Genomic DNA, 21001 nt, shown 5'->3' on the forward strand with positions numbered 1-21001 from the left:
GTTATCCCCTATAGAGCACTTTTATAGCTGGTGTCTAACCCACTAGACTGTAGGCACTTTGAAGTTCATACATAATTAAAATGTAATTCATCTTTTTGTATATTTAAAATAGTATGGAAATGGCCTATTTTAAGTTAATATTTTATTTGTGCTTTATATGTAGAAGGAAGAAATCATAGCCTTGCTTTTATTTATTTGATAAATACAATAAAAACTTAATCAGTAATTTTTACATATAATTTGTGCCATTGCAATGCTACTGAAACTACTCGTTACCTTTCGTTTACTTAATCAGCTCTTAATAGCCAAACGCAAAGACACATTTAGTCCTTACTTTAGTGGAGTTCTCTGATGCATTTGACTTGGTCAACCATCCTTTTTGAAATTTTATCAACTTCCGTGACTGTCCCCATTCTGATTCTTCTAAACTTTATTCCTTCATTCTGTTTCCTTCAGGGACTCCTTTCTCCTATGAACAATATTATTGATCAGTCTTGAATTTCCTCTCCCTACACTCTAAACACTGTTTCTAGGTGAACAAATTGATTCCCATAATTTCAACTTTCACTAGTATGCTGATAGTTCCCCTAATTTTTATCTCCGACGAAATGAATTCTTATGTGAGCCACATGTTCACTGCCTCCTAGGTGGCTCTCCCAGCATCTTAAATCTCAAAGCCGTCTCTCAGCATTTTCCTCTTCAAATTTGTTATTACTCCTTGTACCTTCTGTCCTAGGTATAGAATGAACCCCAGTTTCCCAAGCTGAAATTTGAGAATCATCTGTGACTCCTCTTTCAACATCATCACCCATATCTGACTCCTTCTGATATGGATTTCTAAATATTTCTTGAAACTTTCCTTTGTCTTTCTGTGTACTCCCACTGCCCTGGTTTAGGACTCGTGTTATCTCTCTTCTGAACTTCTACGAAGCCTCTTAATTTATCTCCCCATTCCAAATCTTGCCTGATTTGTCTGCAATTAAAGGAAAATCTTAACATATTGCGCCACACATACACTAGAAAGACATCAACTATATGTAACCAGAATGACAAATATAACATCAATGCCATAACTCCCCATTTTTGCATCTGTGGAAAATTTAGTAAATGAGTAAAATACCGTATTTTAACAAGTCTTAATATTCTCTCAGAATCTCTCTCAAAACAGAAACCAGTCCACCCAGTGATGTCATATAAGATTTGGCATATAAGAGTAAATCCATCTGCTATATTGATTAGGATAAACCCCTTAGTACAACACGAGGTCATCCATGATCTGACTTCTGTCCAAGTCTCCAGTTTCACCTCCAACGACTCCCTACCTCATATTCTATGTAACACTTCAGTGATGGCTGTTTCCTTCTTACTTCATGCTGTTTCTTCTCCCTGGGCTTTTGTTTATGCTGTTTCCTTTGTCTGGAGGCTTTCTTTCACAACCCCAATTTTTTGCCAATTCCAATTCAATTAATTCTTAAATGTCCTTGTAGTGTCGACCTAGTTCTCACCCTCATCCTGATTCCAGTCAGAGATGATGACTCGAATCCATGTCCCTGTAATACCCTGTGCATCACTCTCTCAATGCCTATCACTGCTCTTACTGTAGTCAGTTATCATTTTGCCAATTATGTGTTTGTCTAACCCACTGGATGATAGACACCCTGAAACAGAAACACACTTGTACTAATCTTTGCAATTTAAGGACAACTTAAACAGTAATTGTCACATAACCAAGCACTCTTTGATAAATTAATTTTAAAAGTATTTCTGCATATGGTAAAAGAAAAAAAAAAAACAGTATATGTAGGAGAGGTTTTCATCTTTCTTGAAGGCAGAACTCACAAACTCCTGTCATGCACTCTCCAGCGCAACACAGGGCACCCAAGTCCATGTAATTAATGTACAGTACCAGGTTTGCTATAGGAATTTGAGTTTCAGACATCTGAGCAAAGCCTAAAACACTGAATACATTTTATGCAAAAAAAATGTGTTTTTAAAAATGACTGAGTAAATAACAGCAGCAAAAACAAACTATTTTTTAATTGCTCCTAAATACCTAAATTTTGTGCCTTTTGCCATGAATATTATTATGCAATGTATTTCAAAGTTATATATATATATATATATATTATATTTATTTGTCCTTGCTCATGTTTAAAAGAATACACATTGACTTGATTATTTGTGCAATATAAGTGCTATTTATTCACTCCAGAGACGTGCTTTGTTTTTATATGGTTGTGGAATGTCTAATAAATAATAGTGTGTCAAGATATTTTTATAACATAATTCATTCTACTTTTCTGGTCCTCCAAGTAATAAACTGAAGACATAACTTTGCAAATGTGAAAGCAGGTATAAGCACTCTATATGGCCTAGAGAAACTTGCTATTAAAACCCATTCTTATATGTCAATATATTTTTAGAGTCCTCAGTCCAAAAATATTTGTTTAAGTTTTTTTTAACTTTTACTTATCTAATTTTTGTAAAACTAAATGGAAATGATTATATGCTAATATAGGTATTTCCACATTGCCTAAGTCTAAATTCTTGATCAAGGGGTGTGTGTGTGTGTGTGTGTGTGTGTGTGTGTGTGTGTCTGTGTGTGTGTGTGTGTACACATTGTTGGGAAAGAATGTGAGAAGAGGCCAAAGGAAAAATGGCTCAGTTTCAAAATATAAGTGCTGTGTAATTTGATCCAATAATACATGCGCTTTTGAGCAGGAACTTAGGTGAACTGGATCTCGTATTTTACAAGGAATGTTTTTGAGAATCATGAGACAGTAATTTAAAATATTTCTACTTGATTCACTGAAACATCAGTAAAAAGCACAAAGTAGTTTTCTCTTTGGTGCCTGAATATAATTTGGTGACTCCTAGAATTGGAATGTGTTAAAATAGAATTGTTTGTCTTAAAATATGAAACAGTATGTGCACTGGCCATTCACAGAGATGAATGGAAAGCTCTCTAGAGTATAATAAAAAAAATTGTGGGGAAAAAGTATCTGTGTGACAACTAATACCCTGTTTCCTTGTTTCATGTTAGCCAGGCAAAGGAACTTCATTTGTAGGAAAATCTGACCAAGGAAATGACTGGTTCCTGGCTTAATAAGTCTACATCTTCATGACTGGGAGGATGATCGGAATCATTTCCTCTGAATTATGTTGCCACTCAATTCATTTATTCCCTAGTGTTTCCTGAGCACTTACATATCAGGAATGATAAACAAACACAGAAATGGCCCCGCCTTCATAGAGCGTACAGTCTGATGGCAGAGAGAGGCAGATTATTCAATATTCACATAGCAAAAGTCAATACTGGCTGTCACAATGGCCCAGAAGAAGTACAGAGGATTAAGCAGGGTAGTAGGGGAAGGCTTGTCTGAGAAAATAAAATATCAGTTGAAATTCAGAGGATGGATAGATGTTAACCAGACCAAAAAAAAAAAAAAAAAGGAAGAGAGCTATGCAGTGTCTTTGTTATGGAGATACCCACTCTTAGGAAAGGTAAAAACCGTATGTAGAAAGCCCACAGCCCTCCTACAGACTGTTATTAGTATCTGACGTGGATGGAGGGAAAATGGACTATGTTGGATGGAACTTTGGTAGCAATAAAATATTGATTTAACATGTAGCTTACATTCTAGAAAGGGAGACAGGTAATTTTATCAAATAAGTATATATAATATGTTAAGTAGTAATAAATGCTATGAAAAATAATAAAGCAAAACTAGAAGACAAAAACATTAGGGAGGGATGCCATTTCGGATTGAGGATAAGGGATGTCTTTTCTGAGCAGACATCTGAGTGAAGTAAGAAAATGAGTTATGTCCTGTTCTGCTTGTTTTGTTTTGTTTTGTTGTTGTTTCTAAGAGCTAGAGAAAAAGATCAGTGAAGCAAGCATGGCAAAATGGTAATACCTATCTAATCTGTGTTGGATATTTATAGTCTGTTTTATAATTGCTGATACTTACGTAATTTGTGTTTTGAAGTATTTTAAAAATAATTTTATAAAGTATACTTTTGCAGTCAGTGTGAGGGAGGCGGGTGTCTGCATGGTCCTGGAAGAAGACGGTTTATCACGAATAGTAAGGTTGGAGTTTTGTGTGAGACAAGACTGAGGAAATGGGTACGTGCTAAACCAGCAGGTTGTAGACTCTGTTAAGAATTTCAGTCTTTATTCTGAGAGCAATAGGAAGATTTTGAAGGATTTTAAGCATGAGTAGGAGTGATAGGATTGGATCTGCATTGTGAAGAATTTTAAGAATTTCCATGTAGTCAAGAAATGTTATGCTAGCATCTCCCATTGGCCGGGCTCTGTGTTAGGTATGGGGAGACATATTGGTAATAAAGCCAGATAGCTCTTTACACTTAGAGAACTTGAAGTCTAGAAATGGGTGAAATCTTTGCTGTCAGCTATAGATCAACTCACTGGCTGCATGTTTGGAGATCTCCCTGTGAGTTATTTATTCTGTACTGCATGTTACCATCTTTGACAAAGATTGGGCAATCACCTTGATTTTAACAGATTGGAAAATTTGGGTAATGTATTAGTTCATTTATTAGGAAGAGAAATTTAGGTTTTCATGTAATTGAGTAGCTTCTTATATGCCGTTTTACCAGTTTCCTATTGTATCCATGCAATATTTATTTGTATGATCCTTTTCCAAATTTGAGGCTTCTAGTATTTCAAGGTCAATAAGTTCTGGGCAAAAGTACAGAAGAAACATATGAGGGACATGTTAATTGCTAAAACAACACACACACACACACACACACACACACACACACACACACACAATTCCCTTGGAGTGTCATTCGAGAATTGGAACTTTACAATGTTTGTCAAAAAGGAGATTTATAATTCGGACATCAGTGATAAGTAAACTTTCAATATTTGGGAGTTAGTGTGTGTCTTCTGTTCAAGAAACATATTCTAAGTGACTTACTGTTGAGGACCTGGAAAATAAATGATCAAGATTAACTCTTGATGAGACTATATGAGTATTTGAAAGGATGCCAAATAATTCAAAAGACGGGGTTAAAATCTTTTTTTGAGCGCTTTCCTCTGACTTTGAGATTTCTGATTGATTTGACATTAGTCTTGTGATGTTTTATCATTTTCTACAAAACGTAACTGATATACCTCTCAAGACAAATGAGTTTCATTGTTTTCCATGGATAGAATGTAGGTATTAGTCAAACTTGGTTATTGACCAATTCTCTTCAATTGTATAGAAATGGCACTACTAAGTTGCTTCAGTGTTTCAAGTGATTTATTGATATAGGTATAAATTTCAAAACAACTCAGATTTTATTTACATAACTTAAATTTCCACCATATATGATAGAATAAGCCACCTTATTTTGTCAAAAAGCAAAAGCAATTTTCTTTCTGGAACATGATAGGCTATTAAATATTAATATTTGGAGCATCTAAAACTCATTTATTATGCTATGAAAAAAACATTGTGTCCAGAATGGAATATCTATAGATGAATTCTGAGGGGGAAAAATTATAGCTAATATTGACATCTGCCTGTAAGATAATCAAGAGTAATAAAAATTTACTGAATCATATATATTGTATGCAAATGCCAAAACCACGGTATAATTTTTATGAAGTCTAATAAAGTATAATTTTATATGTCCCCAAATTAGAATTGATTAAATTGATTTGTTTGATTGGAACCGGGGAACAAAATGAAGAGTAAAATAATCTTATGAAAGATAAAGGGTGAGAATGCTAAAATCAGAAAATGGGGAAGATTGTTTTTCAATTATTTTATTTGTTACTACATAGTCTCAACCTCAAGGAGAAAACAGAACTGCAGATTTGGAAAGCCTTTGCCTCCTGTTTCTAACTCAAAATGTAAAGCAGTGCGCTACAGTAGACAAACAAACGGATTCAGAGTCTGCAAACTTAAGATTTAATGCTGTCTTTCTCACTAAACAATTAGGTGAAGTTGCATAACTGATCATTTAACCACTCTGCCTTCACTTTTCTGAATACAGGACTTTTATAAGAGTGACAATAGGTAATTAGGGAACAGGCTTTGAAGAATTTTAAGATATGGCAGAAACATAAAGTATTGCAGTTACAGTCGTGCACCGCTTGATGATCGGGATACGTTCTGAGAAATGTGTCCTTAGGCGATTTCATCATGCATACATCTTAGAGTGCACTTACACAAACAGAGATAGTGTAGCCCACCACTATAATTTTATGTGCTATACTTTTGTAAGACTGACATAGCAGTAGGCTTGTTTACACCAGTATCACAACAAACACGTGAGGAGTGCATTATACTACAACTTTACCGCAGTTACAGTAGGAATTTTTCAGCTCCATTTATAATGTTGTGGGACTACTGTGGTAAATGCTGTCCATCCTTGACTGAAACATCACTATGTGGTTCATGACTGTATTATACTAGATATTAACGATTGAAAGAATTAACATGATGGTGGAAGAAGCCCCACCCAGTAAGACGGGGCATCAGGAACAGGACTTTAGAATAACAGGGACCCAGGCCAAATCCCCACCTTTGGCCCTTACAGTCTGTCTGACGTTGGGAAGTTATTTAATTCTCTTAAGTGTCCATTTCCTTATTATAAAATGGAAATACTAATGACAACTTTTAACTAACAACACATGTAAGTGATCTAGGATGATTTTCAAATCTAAATGAAGCTCACTAAGTTGCATATGGTGCATTCTTTTTAATCACGGTGTTCTTTTTAGATATTTAATTATAATATTTTTGCAGTCAATTACATGTTACAAAAATTGGCAAAGTATATGTTGTTATCCCATTTTATAGGAAGTTCACATGGTGACATGAAGGAAAATCTCAGGCTCAAGCATGCAATAACAGCAGAACCAAGGTGATAACTGATAAGCTCTAGGAAACAATGTGCCCCCTTCTTTTTGTATTTTTTCCCTTCCTGATTTTTCTAATCTTCCCACCTTATCTATAATGTAACACCTGCTCACTTCTCCTTTTCCTGGCTTTGTGTCTCTTCATAGCACTTACCACCATTTGTCATATTGCATACTTATTGATAAATTAGCTTATTACTTTTGGTAGTATATAAACTCTATAAGAGCAAGAAATGCTCTTTTTGGAACTAACCCTCTCTTAATGCAAATCATTAATTACTTTGTAATTTCCAAAATAAAACTTGGGATATATTAGGAATAAAATGTTCTGCATTTAATTTATTATAATCAAGACAAAATGCATTTAATGTGGGCATAAATATGTGTGTTTTTAATAAATAATGTTAAACCTACTTCCTGGATGTGTGTGATTCTTAAAATATAGCCCATTTTACTTTCATGGAGGTTTTTATTTCAGAAAGGTATTGAACATGACAATCTGACAATCTTTCACTGTGATGCTGTCACTGCCTTTCTCAGATCAACTGTCAAGACTTCAGGTAGGCCTTTACAAGTTGCTTAAGAATACTTCTAGAACCATCCTAATGGGCATGTTCCAACTGTCACTTGGAAAAAAAAGGATCACTTGAGATAAATTTCTACAGCATATCTTTTGTCAGAAAACCAGTCATATTATTCTGTCCAACAGAGGCTTTGTGGGGGAGAAAGGCCTTATCAAATTCCTTAGATATGAAGCTACTATTGGAACTACAGTAGCTGCCATTATCAACTGGGGGTCCATTCCAAGACACCCAGTGGGTGTGTGAAACTGCTGATATCATGTTTCCCCAAAAATAAGACCTAACCGGATCATCAACTCTAATGCATCTTTTGGAGCAAAAATTAATATGAGACCCAGTATAGTATAGTATAGTATAGTATAGTATAGTATAGTATAGTATAAAGCCCCAGTCTTATATTAAAATAAGACCAGGTCTTATATTAATTTTTGCTCCAAAAGATACACTAGAGCTCACGTCCGCCTAGGTCTTACTTTCAGGAAAACACAGTAGTACTGACCCCTAGGTGAACCCTAGTCAACTTCTTCAACTTGACCAGAAATGGCAGCAGCTTCATCAGCAGACTCAGCCTCTCCAGTAATTTTATATTTTTCAGTCCAAGCCCACTTCTGAATCTGTGTAAGCATCCCTTACTTGCAATAAATGGCCTCGTGTTACGTGCTTCAGAGCATCCCTTGCTGAAATCTTCATACAGGCTCAACGCTTTCTGGCGCAACATATTACAGTCAACCAAAACACGTTTTCTGTTCATTTCTCCCACCCACAGATTTAGTGCCTTTTCCATCTTAATTAAGCACTTCTCACACACGTTTGACCATGGCTTTTGCAGTTGGAGGTGTGACAGCAAAACTAGCCCAATATCTTTTTTCTTCTTCACAATTTCATGGATAGACAATTTGTTCTTACTGTAGATATCAGGAACCCCAGCATACGATTTTTTTTCTTTCTTTATTAAGTCCAGAACATCTACCTTTTCATTTAAAGGAAGCATTTTATGGCTTCTCTTTGGCATACCCAAATTTCCAGTGTCTCTACACTTGCACTTTGGGGCCATTATTAAGTAGAATAAATGTTACGTGAGCACAAGCACTGTGTTACCATGGCAGTAGATTTGATTACCAAGACGGCTACTATATGACCAATGGGTGGGGAGTGTATGAATTAAGGTTGGGAACTCAACCTAGAAAAAGTGCCACATACCTCATTGCTGAATATCACCATGTTCATCTTCGAAGTACTCCCCTTGGCAAACTATGCACCGACGCCAGTGCCTAGTCCACCCTTCAAAGCAATTTTGGAACTCTTTTTCTTGACTGGCCATCAGAGCTGCTGCCGTATTACCCTTGATGTCCTGAATGTCATCAAAATGTCTTCCTTTCAATATTTCCTTTATCTTCGTGTAAAGAAAGAAGTCATTGGGGGCCAGATCACGTGAATAGGGAGGGTGTTCCAATACAGTTATTAGTTTACTGGCTAAAAAATCCCTCACAGACAGTGCCATGTGAGCTGGTACATTGTTGTGATACAAGAGCCATGAATTGTTCAGGTCATGATGCAAGAACCAAAAAGTTCAGGCTATCTAATTTTTTCACACAGGATTTTCAGCACTTCCAAATAGTAAAGTTGGTTAACTGTTTGTTAAGTTGGTACAAATTCATAATGAACTATCCTTCTGATATCAAAATAGTTAGCAACTTTGTTGCAACAAGTTCACAAACTTAATTGTCAGACCTTGTATACAACTTGGGTTTACTCAACAAAGGGATAATTCATGTCCACACATAATGGATTAAGTCAGTGGGAGATTTCATTACGCAACTCAAATGAGCAGACAGTTTAAAACTTGGGAATTGTTTATTTAGTTTTTAGACCATAGTGGACCTTGGAGAGCAAAACCATGGATAAGGGGAGAAAGTTGTATTCTCTTACCATTCTATCACCATGCAAGGGAGCTGAAGCTTTTAGAAGTGTCCTCATAATGATTTAGACAATCTATGTTTACTGGTTAAGAAGTAAAGATGGTTGTAATACTATAAAGACTTTGGGTCTTAAACGTTTTTGTGAGAAGAATCTGTGTCATTAACTAAACCACAACTTCCTGACATAATTATTAAAGTAACCAATGCTAAGAAAGTAACAATAACCCTTATTCTGCCATTCACTATGATTCAAAGTATAGAATTGAGTTATACAAATAGTAGGATATAGAAGAGAAAATTGTGCTAAAAGCTAGGCAAACATAATTCTTTTATTTCTTAAGAACAAAAATCTATTCTGCTAATCATCAATGTCAGAAAATTTAGTATTTTAGATTAAGCTTTGTATTTAAAGTTGTATTTATCCTTCTGTGTTGATCAAATGGAAGAATATGGGTCTTCAAGTAAAAATATATTACTAGTAGACATTATTTGATTTGAATCCAGAGGAGCTAGAAGTAAACCTCAAAGCTAAAAATGTGAATATTTTAATGCTTATTTTTCCTAAAATGGCAAAACTAAGCTTAGCGAAAAACCAAAAGAAAATATATACTGTGATAATAAAATTAGGCTTTACTCATAAATACTATAGTATACATCATAATTCATTTATATACCTATAAAATAAGAGGACTTACCTAGACCATCAAAACTTTTAATCCAGTTGGCTTACAACAAGTAATACTATACTTTTAAATTCTATTTTTGATGAATACGTGAGGTATAATTCCTTATTGTTTACATAGAAAACATGTTTATTTTGTGTTAGAGGTGTGTAGTATAGACATTATAAAGTTAGTTGTTCTTGTGTGCTTTTGCAGAAATGCTAAAGTCTAATTTTGCTCCTATTCTTCAAATGTGTCGAGCAACTTGACTTTTTTGTAGGATATACACTGTTGCAAACTCTTATTCTGATTAAAGAACTAAAGCCTTTAGGAATGAAAACTTAAATACATTATACAATATTTTAAATTCTCTTGATTGTTTAAACTGCATTGTTCTGAAACAGGAGATTGTTTTAAGTGTTTTTGGTAGCACCTTAATAAGCGATAGTCTCTTCAGTGGAAGAGAAAGAGAACAGGGAACAGAGAGAGTTTCTAATTAAATTTATATAAAAACAGCACCTTGACATGTACTTTTTTGACATTCTCCAACTATCTACAAAATCTTGCCTTCCACATTATAGTAATCTTTCCTTAAATTGGCGGTGATTTGCACCGTGCATCATTTTGAAAATTGTAGAAGGATTTATTTACCATAACCCTGATTTTGGAGATATTAAAAATGCCCAAACTCTTGTCTCTATCCAAGATATTTGAGAACATAAAACATGTATTTTACATAGCGGATTAGAAACATACATTTCAGTGTTTAACCATAGTTGGTTGTGTACTACATAATTGTGTCCACCCACAATATTGTTTATATGTGTGTGTATTTATATTTGCATATCTTAAAATAAGAGTGCTAAACTATAATATAATTGGGTTAAGTTGCTTATATCTTGGAACACACACACACTCAAAAAATATTGTCTCAGCTTTCTTTCTTTATGAGTTAAGCAGAACTGTAAAGTTGGAGTAATCAAATCTAACCACTACATCTTATTATTAAGCAATGCTTTATGTTCTTAAAAATACTAGCTACTTTAGCTAGATATGCCCCAATCTCTCAAATTATCTAAATTTCACATTTTGAAAACACTTTTTATCTAATTTTATATATATATATATATATATATATATATATATATATATATATGATAGAGTCTTTAAATTTACAACACTCATCCTTTGACCTTCTGCAAAGGAAACGTGAATCAATCATTAAGTTTGTCCAGCCAGGGGAGAGGCATTTTACAGCTACTGTAAGCTTCCAGTGTGACATCACAAGCTGTTTCTGAGATTATAGCACAAGAAAATATCCCACAGCTATTGTATTGCTACTAGTTCAGTTTCCAGTCTCTTAAAATTCTAGTCTTGATAGTACAGAGGTGGATTCTATGCTTCTGTTATAGTAAGTCTGTTATTGCACTTTCTGAAAACATAGAGGTTACTGTGAACAGCAAAACAGAATGGGCCAGGGGTTACTGTCTATCTTTTGAAAGCATTTACAAGAATTGGCGTAATAAGCCACGGTTGTTATAACAAATTACATTTTATTAACTAAGAATCACAAATGATTGTGTATTTTTTTTAAGTGAAGTGCAGCCAGATATTACTGCTTATCATAGAACAATTTAGAAAGGGGATGCATGTGTTAAAAAGCTATGGGAGCTTTTTCTTGAAGGATGCCCTGAAAACATAGTTTATGTGCCTACTACTGGATGGCTTCTCTCATATACTGCTAGCAGTGTTATTGACTGATTTTGTTAGATTTGTAGCTCACACGCTTTCTTTCTTGATTTTTCCCCTGTTTTCTCTCATTGATTTATAAGCAGCTTATGATTAGAAGAATCCTGTCCTCTAATCCTTTGGTATCTCCCTCTACCAAGGAAAGGAGTTTTGAATGAGGTCAAAGAAATAAATGTTTATGGCATAGGTCTTTATTCAGGCAGGAGTATGAAGCTTCATTTGGAAGATGGAACATGTCAAGAACAGAATACACAATTCTGCTCCCTCTACTTCTTTTTTCACCTTTGTTAAATTTATTGGAGTGACATTGTTAGTAAAAGTATATAAGTTTCAAGTGTATAAATCTATAATACACCATATACATATATATATTGCATTGTGGGTTCACTACCCAAAGTCAATTCTCCTTCCTTCACCACATATTTGACACCCTTTACCCTCCTCTACCACTCCACTCCCCCACTTACCCTCTGGTAACCACTAAACTTTGTTTGTGTCTATGATTTTTTGTTTCTTTGTTTGTCTTGTTCATTTGTTGTTTTTGGTTTTCTATGCCACATAAGAGTGAAGTCATATGATTCTCGACTTTTTCTGTCTGACTTACTTCGCTTAGCATGATAATCTCAAGATCCATCCATGTTGTTGCAAATGGCTGTATTTCATCTTTTCTTAGGGCCAAGTAATATTCCACTGTATATATGTACCACATCTTCTTTATCCAACCATCTATTGAAGGACATTTTCGTTGTTTCCATATCTTGACTACTGTGAATAATGCTGCAATGAACATAGGGGTACATATATATTTACAGATAAATGTTTTCAGATTTTTGGGGTAGATACCCAGAAGAGGGATTGTTGGGTCATATGATAATTCTATTTTTAATTTTTTGAAGAAACTTCATACTGTTTTCTATAGTGACTGTACCGATTTACATTCCCACCAGCAATATATGAGGGTTTACTTTTCTCCACAACTTATCCAACATTTGTTATTATTTGTCTTGTTGATAATAGTCATTCTAACAGGGATGAGGTGATATCTCATTGTGTTTTTGATTTGCAGTTCCCTAATAGCTAGTGAAGCTGAGCATTTTTTCATATATCTGTATGCCATTTGTATGTCTACTTGGGAGAAGTATCTATTCAGGTTTTCTGTCCATTTTTTAATTGGATTGTTTGTTTCTTTTCGTTTTTGAGTTATATGAGTTCTTTATATATTTTGGATATTAGCCCCTTACCAGAGGCACTGTTTACAAATATCTTATCCCATTCAGTTGGTTGCCTCTTTGTTTTGTTGATGGTTTCTTTTGCTGTGCAGAAGCGTTTTATTTTGATACACTCCCATTTATTTATTTTTGCTTTTACTTCACTTGCTTTTCAGGTCAAAGGCATAAAATCTTCTCTGAACCCCAGGTCCATAAGTTTAGTACCTATGCTTTCTTCTATGCAGTTTATTGTTTCAGGTCTTATTTTTAAAGCAATCCCATTAAAAAAATAACAAAGTTGGAGGTATTCCACTCCCTGACTTCAGTTTATATTACAAAGTAATAATAATCAAAACAGCATGGTATTGGCAGAGAAACAGACACACAGACCCGTGGAACAGATCTGAGAACCCAGAAATAAACTGATATATATATATCGGCAGATAATTTTTGACAAAGGAGCCAAAAACATACAAAGGAAAAAGGAACCTTCTTTTCAGTCTTGGAGTTACAAAGATTTAAGTAACTTGTGAGGCTGGCAGATGGAAAGTTAGCCCTTAGTTCTGCCACGATCTAGGTATGTGAACTTGCTGTGCTAAGTGTGGATATTGGACCAGTTGATTTTTAATTTACTGTAATTGCCTATGCCAGGGAATACTTCTCTTAAATATCTAGCTCTTAGGACTTGATTTCACACCAAGCTGAAATCTTGTGATCATATCCACAGTACATACTACAGTCTTAGTACCTATAGTTTAATCATATAAAGATGTAATTAAACCTAGAAGTTTTGTTTTGTAATTTTTGTTGTTTATTAGTTATTGTTTTGTTTCATTTTTCCAATATGATGTGATTTTACTTTTCCTTTTTACTGTTACCACCAATACTAAAATTATTAACTTGGCTGACAGTTGTGAACAAAAATCTTAATCACTATATATATGCTCTATAGACAGCAAAAATGTGCAATTCACATATGATATTTTTATTCCAACGCTCATGTATCCTATATTACCTTCAGTGTTGTCAGAATCGTGTATATTTGTGAGTGGAACAGCCAGTGCCTTGACACAGTAAATAGACCACCCCACAGCAAAGACATCCACTGACATTCAATGTTGATATTAATGTGAAAACAATCCTGCTATTCTATTATTCTCTATGTCATCTATTTTCTATTTCTTTTATAGGGTATCTTGAAGATTAATCATAGAACATTTCACACATCCATAAAGGTAGGAAAAAGAACCTTTTGTGGTTACAAAATATGTTGTATTTATCTATGTTTCAATAATTTACTCCTCTTCTTAGATACTGATGGAATTGATGTTGCTTATTTTGAATAACTGGAAGTGTCTTATAGCTACTTACTTGTTAAACTAGAAATCATCCAACACATAATTTTTAATCTTCAGTTTGAATTTTTTCCATACTATTACATACCACTATAGTCTATTATATATTATTATAGTTTGTTTTACTGTAGACAGAATTTATCCTTGCTTTTACATTTTTATATTAGTGTCTCCATACTTTGAGGGTTCTGTGACATTACCATATGCAATTTCCATATATCAGGAAGGCAATTTTATACTATATACATTTATGTATATTAATGTGTGCAATATATTGTTAGAAACTGAGATTCTCTTATCGACCATCATTTCTTTTTGAGTGTATGCTATTTTAAACCTGCAATTTCTTTCAAACCAACCAAAGTAACCATAGCATAAGTATAATTAGCTATCAGTGATTTAGTTATTTTGGAAGAATTTATTTAATAAAAGTACCAGAAAATGTGGCTCTTTTCTTGTCTAGGACTTATGTGAAGATAAATTTAGAATTCCTAGTCTAGTAAATACTTCTCCGATAATGGCTTAATTATAGCTATTGCAAACCAAATTGTTTAATTGTAGTGAATCACATGGAAATCGTTCAGATGTAGGTCAGCTTCCCCATCCCACATTCTAGCACCTCTTTTCTAATTTTGGACAAATTGTTCAACCCCTAAAAGAGGCAGAACAGTAGATTAAAGACATAAGACCAAAAGGAAAAAAAAAAGAACAATAATGACATATAAACCAACTTTGGGTCAGAATATTCTCATAACAATGTCCAGACAGGTTCATTTATTAATGCCTGAGTTGATGATCTCTTATGCTTGCTGTGTGTTTACACAATAGTTTGTTCACTGTTCTTGAGCTTTTAGGCTGGCATGTCGTGGTGCCTCTAGATTGCAATGTTTCCTCATCTGTAAAATACATGTAATAATATTCTTTTTCACTTACTGAATGAAATGAAGATCTAGTAAAACAAGGAATGTAAAATGAATGTATGGCTCCTCTAATCCCGTATGAAAAGAGCATGTTATTTTTTGTGATCTTGTTGTGTGACAGAGGAGTGAGTCTCACTGATGGGAAAGAATACCTTGTGTAGATCTGGCTGAGGCCAAGAAGTCCTTTGATTTTCTCGCTGTTACATGATAGTTCTAGTCTATATTTGCCTTTGTGATGGAGCATTGTATCATTTTCTGATGAATAAGGTTCTACAATTCTGTTTAATCTTTATATGTGGTCTACTATACATTCAAAGGAAAAAAATTATTTCAAGTTAGTAAAGCCTTGAGAAATGATAAAGCAGATTCATGAATTTATCACATTTGTTGTGTTTTATCTGTAGGTGATTGTGACCAAGGCTTTTTGGTATATTGACGGAAATAGTGAGCCTTGCTTGTTTTTTGTTTAAAAACTACTTTCACTTTAATTCTAGTAACATTAAAATTCTGCCTTAATATAAATATAATGTATATAATTATCATTCTTCACTGGAGTTCGTTCAACAATTCAAATTTATATTTTCATATACTTTGTGACTTTTAACATTGTCTAAAATTTATTTTGAATTAGATTATTCATTCTTAAATAATTATTGAAGAATTATTGAATTACATTATTGAATTAAAAAGAGGCAGAAATTTACTAACTCAGGATGAGGAAAACAGAGAGTTATACTAAATAGAAAGAGGTATTTCCCTCAAAGTTAGCTGCTGTTAAAGTTTTAGTATTTATTTTTCCTTGTTCCTTCTTTATTACATAAACCTCAGTATCAACATGTGCACATGATGATTTCATACCACGTGCATGATTCTGTGTTTTTAACATTTTAATTATGAACATCTTTCTAAGGCAACATGTATTATCTATTTCATCATTTTTAATGGCTGCATTATATAGGCAACATTTTTGATGTACCATGATTTATTTAATAGGCCCTCTGAACTATTTTTAAAAATAGGACTTTAAAATAGTGGAATGAACGAAGGTCTTCCTTAATTACACTTTTGGCAGGCATACAGAAGAATAATTCCCATTTGTATAGTGAATCAGGAAATTAAGGGGTGAAGAAAAAGTGTTACGGTAAAGAGACATAAAAATATTATTAGGTAAGTGCATATAAATGATCAGGGGAAAGAAAAGATAATAATATAGATGTTCATATTATATGAACATACCTGCAGGTATGTAAAACTAAAATTTTACTAATTTTTTCAAGGTTTACCCCAAATGACAGCTCCTTCTGTAAGCATTCAAAGAGACTCTTCCTTTCCTCTTTGTTCACACCACTTGACTTACATCCCTATAACACTTGGGTAAAAATAGATCTTATCAAGATACAAAATTTTCTATCATTAAGATACAAAATTCATTTTGCATGTATCTTTTTGCTCCAAGTAGGCTGTTAACCCCTAGAGGGCAATAACTGTGTGTCAGTCATCATTGAATCTAGTAGATGCTGAATAAATGGCCACTCAGTTAAAAACTGAAGTGTTAGAATGGGAACAAATAAGGTGGAAATGTTTCAGCTTACCAAAATTTTATAAGGTGCCACTATCTTCCTCTCTACTTTCTCTGGAATACATAATCAACTCTTCTGATGAATGATACAAATAATATAGAGTTTTTGATATATAATGAAAATGATTTTTAATTGAATTTTAAATATTATTTTTGGTATTCATGCTCAAAATTACACCTACAAGTTGAGTATTTCAGCAAAAAAGTTTATAAATGTATGAAAATTATTTTTATGGTGCTGAACTTATTTATACATTACATCATATGGATCTAAAAACACAGCGTCAGCTTTAAAGCATTATATACATGTAAGATTATTATTGTTAAGACAGTATAGAGTTGGCTCTGTGGAATAAAAATAGGAATTGTTATTTACAAAATAGAAGTAATAAATAAAAGAAACAATTCTTTATATGAATTCTGTTAGAAGAAAAGGAGTATTGTTTCCAGGACTTTGTATGATATAAGTAATTACTCATGCCTTTTAAGTGAATTTTTGACATTGTCTCAACAAGCAAAAGTATAGAGTTATTAATAGCTTGAATTATGCTTGAAAGAATCGCTAATTCCACATTAGTTTGAATTCAATGGTAATGTAAATTTAAAATATCAGAACAGATATACTAGTTTCATTTTCCTTTATAGAAAAATTAAGAATTAGTGGGTGTAAAAGCCTCTTTTGAAACTGAATGTAATGCCTACTGCATAATGGTTTTACTCTTCATCTGATTTGTACAAGTCACTGGCCACGACTCTAATTTTTATGGATTTTACTGGGCAAGTTGGAAAGAATCTTGGTCAGTCTTTTCTTAAAAAAAAAAAAAAAAATTAAGTTCGTTGCTGACTTTTGCTTTACAGTTTGTATGACTTATTATTTCAAATGCATACTTTTATATTGTCTTTGTTCTCAAAGCTCTCCTAGTCAAAGGTCTTCCACTATTTGGGTAGGGTTGCAAATGCAAGTACCTTCAGGACCCATGCATACAACAAAAGTTGTAACAGACCAAGATTATGTAATAACAAGTGATGTGAACTAGGCAAACGATGACCATATGCTAAACATACAAGGGTTACTTCTACTCATTCCAGTCAATTTTTCTGACCAATTGTATGTTCCAGTGGCCATTAACTACTGAAAGCATAGGGAATTGAATATTGGAATTTTTGTGTGAAATCTCAGTTTTTGAATGTTGACTCAAATTCTCTTTAGTGAAAAAAAAAATGTAATGGAGTCTAGACAGGCCTTATGTAGGCCATCTTTGCATAGATACCGTGTAAATATTTGCTCAATTAATGAGTGAATCATAGATTTCTGTAAGAAACAGAAAAATTCAAAAACACTCTAACCCTTGCTCTGCCTTGTCCTTTAAAGAGTTCATATAATACTTTAGGGAGGCCTATAGTCATAGCAATAAATATGGAGACCAACCACATAACACTTTTCAACTATCTCTGGAGTCCTGAAATGGGGAAATCAAGAATGATTTAAGTAAGCTAAGAAGGTGATGCTAAAATATATTCTAATGTGCAAAAAAAAAAAAAAAAAAAAGATGGTTAAGAAACATAATTTTTTTGACACAGTTTTATCTGACCCTAACTAAACTTATGCTACTAATTTACTATATCACCCCTTCTTTTACTCAAGATTCCTGCAAATCAAGTGTTTTATTAATCTTAAAAAGAAATGTTGAATAAAAGTAATGTATCACAGGGAAGTCAAATGCAAGGGGAAAATATAAATCAAACATGTAAATTTTGTCATGTAGTCATTAATGAATAAACATGGGTCCCATGGCCCCTAGTTTGTTTTCTATTCTGACCTATTTAAGACTTCCTTTTTGAATTCTCCCTGCTTTCCTTCTGGACTGACTCACCCTTTCCTCTTCTATTTCAATTCTTTGTTATACCACCACACATTTCACTGCACTTAATGGTATTTAGTTACAGTTACTCAGATATCTCTCTTCCCAAATAGAATTGAGAATCTCAAGACCAGAAACAATATCATTAAAACTTTTTTTTTTTTGGAAACAATCATAAACTTATAAAAATTTGTAAGTATAGCACAGGGTATCATTTGACAGTAAATTGCCAATCCAATGCCTCATTATCCTCAACTACTTTAGGATGTATCTCCTTATAAACAAGGTCATTTTGCACATGACCACAATAAAATTATCAATATTATATGCTCAGGACTGAATTGTGTCCTGCCTACCAAATTTATATGTGGAAGCCCTAAATCCAATGTAATGGTACTTGGAGAAGGGGCCTTTGGGAGCTAAGTGGTTCAGATGAGGTCATGAAGGAGAGACCTTCATGATGGGATTTGTGCTCTTATAAGAAGAGACATCAGAGAGCTTTCTTTCTTTCTCCCTCTCTGCCATGTGAGAGCACAAACAAGGAGGAGAGTTCTCACCAGGGAATGGCATTGGCTAGCACCTTGAATGAGGACTTCCTAGCCTCCATATCTGTGATAAGTAAGCCACCCAGTAAATGATGTGGTGTTATGGGGGTCTAGAGAAAACTAAGACAACAGGAAATTATTATGGATACATAACTACCGTCTAATCCTCAGATCCCACTTGAGTTTCATTAGTTGTCCAAATAAAGTCCAAAAGCTATCCTTTAGAGTGTAAGAATTTGTTGCCGAATTATGTACCTTGTTTAGTACTCACATTTTATTAGTCTCCATGAATGTAGAAAAATTCCATAGACTTTCCTTGACTTTCATGATCCTGATACTTTTGAAGACTACATTCCAGCTGTTTTTCAGGGACCATATTTCATGCAAATTTGGATCCTAATATCAAGGTCAGTGTTTGGCATATAAATTATGTTCAATAAATGCTAGTTGAGGAATGAATTAATGATTGAAAACCTCTGCTGGAAAACTCTGACTCTGAATAATTGAGGCAATGCTAATAGAAACTCTTTCAAAATTTTGAGAGAAATTTGTAAAACATGCCAAAATAGGGGGCAAAAAGAAAACTCCCATGTCTTCCTGTGCCGGTTCTGAGGTATGTCTGTTAATTCATTTAGTGAGCACGCACACACTGACCACTCTGTACATCAATACTAGTTTCTTTAGAGCTCTGCTTCTCAAATCCTGGTCTGTGGGCTGCTTCTAGTTCACACACCGTTTCTGATTCATAATGATATAAGTAGAGAAATTGGGAACATGCACTTAGATACCTTTTAGCATTTTGACAAATTGATTCTATTTCTGCTGAATCTAATAATTCTAAAGTGATGCATTCAATATATTTCTCCTACTTTTTGTTCTTTATTGCACTTATATAGTAACTAATTTACACTGTGTTATCCACAATTATTGACCCGCATTAGATTAGAAATTAAAAATGCGTTGTTTACCACAGTTTGTGGTCATTCCCACCAGAGTAAAGTGGGATAAATGTGAGCTAGAACTTGGTGAGATTTGACCTGGAACCTGAAGAAGGGGTAGGATCTTTCTAGTTTATAAAATGGAGAAATGGACAATTCAGGCACAGCTAAGTGTAAAAGTATGCATGTGTGTATGTACATATGTGTGTGCCTGTGTGCATGTACTGTGTTTCCCTGAAAATAAGACCTAGCCAGACAATCAGCTTTAATGCGTCTTTTGGAGCAAAAATTAATATAAGACCCATCTTATTTTACTATAATATAAGACTGGGCCTTTAATATAATACATATATAATATAATATAATATAATATAATATAATATAATATAATATAATATAATATAATATAATATAATATAATATAATATAATATAATATAATATAATATAATATAATATAATATAATATAATATAATACCAGGTCTTACATTAATTTTTGCTCCAAAAGACGCATTAGAGCTGATTGTCCGGTTAGGTCTTATTTTCGGAGAAACACGGTATGTACTTGTATACAAGCTCATGTGCGTTAGGTGGATTTCAAAAGGCAAGAGTCTCAAAGAGTAAGAGCTCATAATTTGAATATTGGGTGACAGCAACTCCTCTCACGACTGTATTGCATCCCAAAACATTGGTTCCTATAGAATTGCCCTGTTTAGAATCTTCTATTACTCTCCGTTTCCTTTCTGAACGCATTCTTTCCCTCAACCTCCAGAATCCCCATTGCCGGAAAAACACTAATAAGC

At 33.7% G+C, this 21001-nt stretch overlaps 1 long non-coding RNA gene across 1 annotated transcript in view; it reads left to right on the forward strand.

Moving 5' to 3' along the window:
* The window catches only part of LOC117013245 (uncharacterized), a 508384-nt gene that overhangs the window by 248907 nt on the left and 238476 nt on the right, over positions 1–21001 (forward strand). Inside the window, exon 5 of the long non-coding RNA XR_004421294.1 lies at positions 14190–14234. This is a non-coding gene — a long non-coding RNA (uncharacterized LOC117013245). The remainder of the gene's footprint in view (positions 1–14189; positions 14235–21001) is intronic.

Source organism: Rhinolophus ferrumequinum, chromosome 2, assembly GCF_004115265.2.
Source record: "Rhinolophus ferrumequinum isolate MPI-CBG mRhiFer1 chromosome 2, mRhiFer1_v1.p, whole genome shotgun sequence".
Lineage (NCBI taxonomy): Eukaryota > Metazoa > Chordata > Mammalia > Chiroptera > Rhinolophidae > Rhinolophus > Rhinolophus ferrumequinum.